This window comes from Melanaphis sacchari, unplaced genomic scaffold (assembly GCF_002803265.2).
Source record: "Melanaphis sacchari strain LSU unplaced genomic scaffold, SCAv2.0 Contig159_pilon_pilon, whole genome shotgun sequence".
NCBI classification, from domain to species: domain Eukaryota; kingdom Metazoa; phylum Arthropoda; class Insecta; order Hemiptera; family Aphididae; genus Melanaphis; species Melanaphis sacchari.
This window is the reverse complement of record NW_020270721.1, coordinates 321,682-328,982: the sequence shown is the minus strand read 5'-3', so window position 1 is coordinate 328,982 and position 7,301 is coordinate 321,682. Positions and strand designations below refer to the sequence as shown.

At 23.6% G+C, this 7,301-nt stretch overlaps 1 pseudogene; it reads left to right on the top strand.

Moving 5' to 3' along the window:
- The first annotated feature begins 164 nt into the window (after positions 1-164).
- On the top strand, positions 165-1,292 carry LOC112592159 (annotated as a pseudogene).
- Positions 1,293-7,301: the final 6,009 nt, after the last annotated feature.

The window sequence follows — 7,301 nt, the reverse complement described above, 5'->3', positions numbered from 1 at the left end:
ATATTAAAAGAACAAAAATAAAAATAAAATTTTATTTTTATTTATTAAGATAATATTTTAACTGTGTTAAAGTTCTATAATTTATTTTGTAATAATTTTATATTATATTAGTATATTATACAAATATGTTCAATTGTTAAATATATATTTTTTTTTTTAGGTCTATTGAAAATATTAAAACAAACAAGAAGGTTTTGAAATGTGTTTATAAAAACTTATGTGAAAAAAATAAATACATTTTAAGTCTTGGGAAGAAAATTAAGGATTTACCTTCAAAATGTTTAAACGTTGTTAAATTGTAAGCATATTTATAATAAAAGTTAAAAATTATAAGATGTGGATATAATTAATTTTAATGAATATTTATTAGTTTAAACATTATGAATTATGATTTATATTTATGTTGTCATATCAATTTTATTATACTGGAATTTCTCTACTATTTGAGTTTACACTGTATTATATTTTTATAGTATTTAAAATTCTAATTGATTGCAATTTAAAAGTAAAATGTCTTGATATGAAATATAGATGAAAATAAAAATTGAACCTGATTGAAGTTATACATTTTTTATAACACTGTTTTTGTATTAACTTATTTTAATAATTATTTTACTAATTTTAAGTTTACTCAGTGTGTGATTAATATAATGCATATAAAAATAAAATATAAATACTTACTACTGTGTATGTCTTACATGTATTTATCATTAAACTTTCATGGTTTTTTATTAATTTTAAAATTGTTTATTTTACAGTCCAATTGATTTAGAAGAAATTAAAAAGAAGATAACTGCAGGAGAAATAACAAGAATTGGCGAACTTCAATTAAATCTTTTATTCTTGTCATTTAATGCTATAATGATAAAAAAATCTGACAGTGTAATTTTCAATGATGCTTCCAATTTTCAATACGATCTTGAAGAATATTGCCGGGTATATTATTTTATCTTAAATATTGCATTTAACTTTTTATATTTATATTGTTTTTTTGTTTGTTTTTAGTCTCTTAAAAATGCAGTTCAAAATAAATGTCCAGATAAAGTTAACCCGTTGTACATAAATGACAATGATTGTTTTAACACAAGATATCCTGGTTCAAAAAATAATTCCAATGATGCGCATATAACTGTTAACAAAAAAACAATTGCTAATATATTTAAATATATTGATAATTCTAGTGATGAGTCAAGTGGTTCTGAATCTGATAGTTATATGCCACCAAAAAAAAAAAAAAAAAAAATACTTCTGACTCTTCCAGTTCAGAAAGTGATTGAATTCCCTATATTCTTAAGATTATTTTAATAAGTTATAATATATTCCCTCATATATATATAAATATATTGTTCTATTTATAACTTTAATTCATATTCTTTGTTTTAGTTAATAATAATTATTTTTAAAGCTTTTTTTTTATAAATTATATAGTATATCTAGTTTTATTTTTATTTGGTCAAGCCTAAATTATTTTGCACATGAACCTAAAATTTAATCTGTTTGTTTTAAACATATTTTAAACACATAATGCTTAGACTAATTTTCAAACTTTGAAAAATATTTTAAAGAATTTCAGTAGAAAAATAATAATAATTAAAATTAATCATTGTTCATAAAAAAAAGAAGAAAAACAATAATTACTTGTTAAATGCTTGCTGTGTATAAATCTATTACAAATTCTATTAATATTTTAAAATTTTTAAAATTTTAATAAATAGTACCCATGCAGCTTAAAAAATATATATTTTTAATTTTATATCATGAATGTAATTAACTTATTAATTATTCGTTTTATTTATCAAACTACATGCTACTTATTGAAAATAAAAATTAGATAACACTAATAATATTTTAAATTTACTCTGTGTTAATTACTTAATTATATTTAAAATCTTTAAAAAAATTAGCACCTATATTAGAATTTAGATCCGCTGTAATGTAAATAATTTTATACTAAAGTTAAAAATTAATTTAAATAAAAATTTTTTTTTTAATTTATTTTTTAGGTTTATGTTATTCAACTATTTTTTATTTTACTGCAATAAATTGAACGTTTTGATTTCGATGATTATGTTATATCCCCTTAACAATTAGATTTGTGTAATAATAATTAATTGAAGAATCCAGTAATCGTTTTATTTTTTTGTGGACAATTTTTTATTTTTACGACTTGTTACAAGTTTATTTTGAAATTGCTACACATCAATATTGATTTTTGTTAGGGATATTTCTCTTGTATTCTTGTATTTAATTATAATTTGAATGTAAAATATTGTAGACATATTGTGATTGATATTTATTTAAGAGAAATATTTTATAGGAATACACGGTATTAGTGTGTAAGGTAGTTGTAACTCCATTAATTGAAAATTCATAACCCAATGATAATTCAAAAGAATTATATTCTTAAATGATACTGTAAATTGTCAAACGCCAATGGCTTGTATTGCTATGTAACAATCTAATTGTATTTTTATTTTTATTTTTTTTATTTAATAGTTAGGTTGTCTATACCAATAATTTAAAAATATTGTTTTGTATTAATATTTTTATAATATAATAAAATATTTATAGCAGCTATATAATTTTTTATTTTTATTTATCCTTAGATTGGTGAATGTACTAAGTTTAAAAGTATAATTTTGTTTTCCATTTACATTTCAATTTCTCTTTTATACAAAAATATTGTTTTAAATAATGAGTATTAATACTTCAAATCAATATAGTGTATTATAAATTTACATGTATGGATATTAAATTCATACAAAACTTTGATTTGCCTAAATAAAAATAATATTACATGAAGTATAATTGTTGTTGGAATTATATTATAATAATAGAAGACAAATTATTAAGTAAGAATATAATTAATTTAAAAAAATGTGTTAATATTAATTTTTGTATTTTTTCTTAAAACTTCATATCTTAAAAATTATGAACTAGACATATTTTATGTACTATTTACATTGTTATCCATTAAAATAGTTACAAAAATATATGAGCAGTATTTATTTGTGATAGAAGTACATTTAATAAATAAGAAATGTATTTTTTTTCAATTTATTGCATATTAGACCAAATTTATTTTGCTACTGTTAAGTTTTTCCATTATAACTGAATTTTTAGACAAACCCTATTTGAAATAGTTTTTTTCATATTATTTACAACTGAAAGTTTATTAACTAATATTTAGAAGTGAATTATATTTTTAGTGAAAAATAGTTCATATTTAATTATAATTTTTAAAGTAGATAATTATTATTATCGTGTTAAAAAAAAAATAAAATAAGTAAACAATGACTTAAATTGATACTATGTAATAATGTGTAAATTACTATACTTTTGAGGGTTTAATTATTATTTATATTAGGGACGGCCAAACGTTTTTGTTTGCGATCTACTAAAAAATTACTTAATACAAGTTCACCTTTGAGGATCAACTTGGATAAAAAAGTTTTTTTTATTTTTAAGTTAATACCATTATAATTAATTTTCATGTGCGTAGCCTAATAATAAATTCTAACAATCGACTATTTGACCGTCCCTGATTTATATTATTTAATACTCTCTCATAGTCAAAAAGTTTTAATTCTAAATAGATGGTTATCGGTGTTAGGTATAAACATTTTAATATATTGGATAAGTTGATGATATCCAAAATAATATTGCTTAAGGAACTCATGATTCAGGGTTCGGTAATTAAATTCTATGGCGGTGCAGAAAATTTTCGAGAGCCAGTAAAAACTACTATTTATTAGTTAATAATAATTGTTGAGTGATCGTAATTATTATTGTAAACAGCAATAAACGTTAAACACTATCACAATTTTTAAATATATTATAAAATAAGTAAAAATATATAAAATTTGTGCTAAAAACCAGCATTAAAAATATATTTTTTTGCGGTCCAGTTATTTTCTCTTCACAGGCTAGATTTGGTCCGCGGACCCGCCTATTTCCGTCCGTTGTTATAAATATTTTATACTTTTCGGCAGTAAGCAATTTTGTTAAGGTCGTAATCAGAGGGATTTCGGCGTTAGAGCTCCTTTGAACATTAAGCATATTTTATGTAATTTTTAGTAAAGGAATAAGAGGCATATAAGGAGAAACAAATGTCACAAATTGTCTATACTTTTTTTTATAGTTTTTATCTTTTGAACTGTATAACTGTGACTCCGCGATAATAATTTTATCAATCATAAAATTTTATTTAAATAATTTAAATAATTGGTTTACATTACCTGTACCTTAATTTTAGTATCTGTATTTAAAATAATATGTTAATAAAATTGCAAGTTTGAATTAATGGAAACATTTTTCTGTGTAATTTCTCGACTTGTACAGTTCTGGGATAGGACTGTTTCTTTCATCTCTCTTTTAGACTGCAATGTTAAATCGGTGCTGTTTCTAGCTTATTAAAAACGATAAAACTGTTTATATTAATTACAAAAGTATAATTACTCAAAATAACATTAGCTATTAGGTATAGATCATAAATTCACATCTATAAGAAGCTCACAAGTTCCACGAGAGTATTCATCGTTCATATTATATATTATATTAAATATTTGCATAACAATTTTGTTAAATATTATTATTTTTGAAATACTTTATTTATTGAGATTAGAATAATTAGTAAATAATATTTAAAATCCATTTAGGTGCCATCTTTCTTCAAAATATTTAAAATTTACTTGTATTCTCTTTTCAAATTATACTTATCTACCTAAATAATTTTATTTATTTTAGTCATAAAAAATATGTGTTCATAGACGTATAAAAATATATTGCAATTATGTACGATTAAAAAAATGTGGAAATTAATAATTAAAATAAAAGTGAAACACAATTTGATACCTATAGCCATATATCAATATGACAATGAATCAGAAGATATAAATAGATAAATATACGTTGTAAGCTGAGGAGTATCAGGAAAATACTAGATATTTATATCTACAGCTCCAGTTGTCTGAATTGTAGATACCTACTAAATATAAGACAAAGGACATATAGACTATAGCCAAACTTGCACAGTCTTTATTTACCAAGTATTGAAATAATTATTTTTAACAAAAAAATGTTCGTGTTTAAGAATGTTGAAGTTTCCCCAATTTAACCAAATAAGTATTTAAAATATGTTTTTCTTGGCAAGAAAATTGGCTAAAATTAAAAAAAAAAAATTATTCCGTTTATTTATTTTACATTTATACATCATAAGTAATGAGTAAAATTAATGACATAATTGTCATTTTTGAATAGGTATTTTATTATAATATAATATTATTAAATATTAACTATAAGTTACCTCTTATCTATCTAAAAGACTAAAAATATAAGTGAAACAGTGTTTACTAAACCATTGAGGAATTGTATTATTTTACGGTTTGGCGATTCGGCAAATCGCCGCTCGATCGACATAGTAACTTCATAATATCATTAATAACATTATATAATTAAATAGATGCATTTAAATACCTTCACCTTTTCTCTTATTTCCCGAATGATTTTTCATCAGGTGATTACATAATGATGTGTTTTGTCTTTGAAAAATAAAATTTTTTTGGTAGGTTGGAAGTAATTTGTGTAATTGCAAAATATTGCAATTTTTACTATTTTTAAAACTTGAATTCATAATATTATGTTATGTTGTATAGTAAAGCGAAAAAGCTGGATAAGCTGAATATTATATTAATAATGATCAAATAAAAAATAATGGGCTTTACGAATAGAAAAAAATTGAATATTATAGTCTTATATACGTAATATAGTACCTAGGCATACCCCCCAAGTGTTATAATTTAAAATTAATCTATCAATATTTTCGAAATGGTATTTATTGATTTATTATGTGCGTAGGTACCAATATTAATCATAATAATAGACATAGGTAAGCGATAAGATTTAAAAATTCATAAACAATATTCTAGGGCCGGTCCAAAACAGGTGTTATCCATTTTAAAAGCTATAGTTCATGGACAGAAAAACGTACATAGTATAAATTATAATATACGTTCATAATACGAAATATCACCTAGTGGCAACTGTATAATAGATAGGTACTTACAATAAAATCAAAATTCAAAATAAGCGTGCGGTAAGTACGTATAACAATCGGAGGTGTAAATTTTACTTAATGTTCAGTGATGGTACAAAGGATAACGTTAACATAATTTTTTTCTCTCAATACAAACAATAGGTACACCTAAAAAAATAATACTCATAGATTGAGATAAAAATCATGTGGTTGTTACTCGAAAACTAATTAACTTTCATAGTGCATTATAGTCTTATTCTGTTGTCAGCTATATACGTATGACGGATGTATTTACAAAAATCGGTACCTAAATCTTTTCTTTAAATTTAATAGGTAGTCTGTAATTATCATCGCGCGTGTCAAATGCTCGTTCGAGTTAGATCCTTATTGGTTAATCGCTTTTTTGAAAAGTCGTAGGATTTTTAATCACGAATCGCTTTTAAAACATCACCGGTATTCGACGTACAACAAAGCATGTAAATTATAATATCGTATTTTTCGTGTTACAAACATTGCTCCGATATCATACCCTGCCGAGTTCACGAGTGGGACATATTTTAAATTATTTTACACTAGCGGTTCTCAACTTTTTTTTCGTTCCGTGCCCCTAAGTTTAATATTTTGCTAGATTGTATTTGTACCCCTCATTATAATTTTTAAACTTTTTCACATAACTACTTTTAAAATATTTAAATAAAAAATAACAAAAAATTCTATGTTATATTCTATACTCCTTATCTATTAGATAAGTTGACGGTTAAGTTTTAATTTGTGACACAAATTTTCATTTTTAAAAACATATCATGAATATTTTCGAAATGAATTGTTTTAAATAAACATATTATTCAACATTTTCCGCCATTAGCCAATTTTTTTTCACGTACCCCACCTAACCCCTTGGGGTACGCATACCCTAGATTGAGAACCGTTGTTTTACACCACCAAGCAAAGCACACGGGTTTCGTATTATGATAATATTATTATATTCCAAAGGGGCTGCCGAGCGCGTGGCGCACTCGCACAGGTCAATAGTTTACGCCACTGCAGAACACTCTCGCAACGACGAAATCTGCAGCGACGGTCCCATAGGCGAGCGCAGACTTCAAATTCCGGTCGAGCCTGGAACAATTAATGCCTCAATACTTGAACAGTGTTTTTAATTTAAATTTTTTGCATTAATGTACATTCTAATTGTATATTAAAAACTGTGTAAATATAGAATCGAGTCGTATGTGCATTGCACAACATTAATGTGCTGATTTCTAGA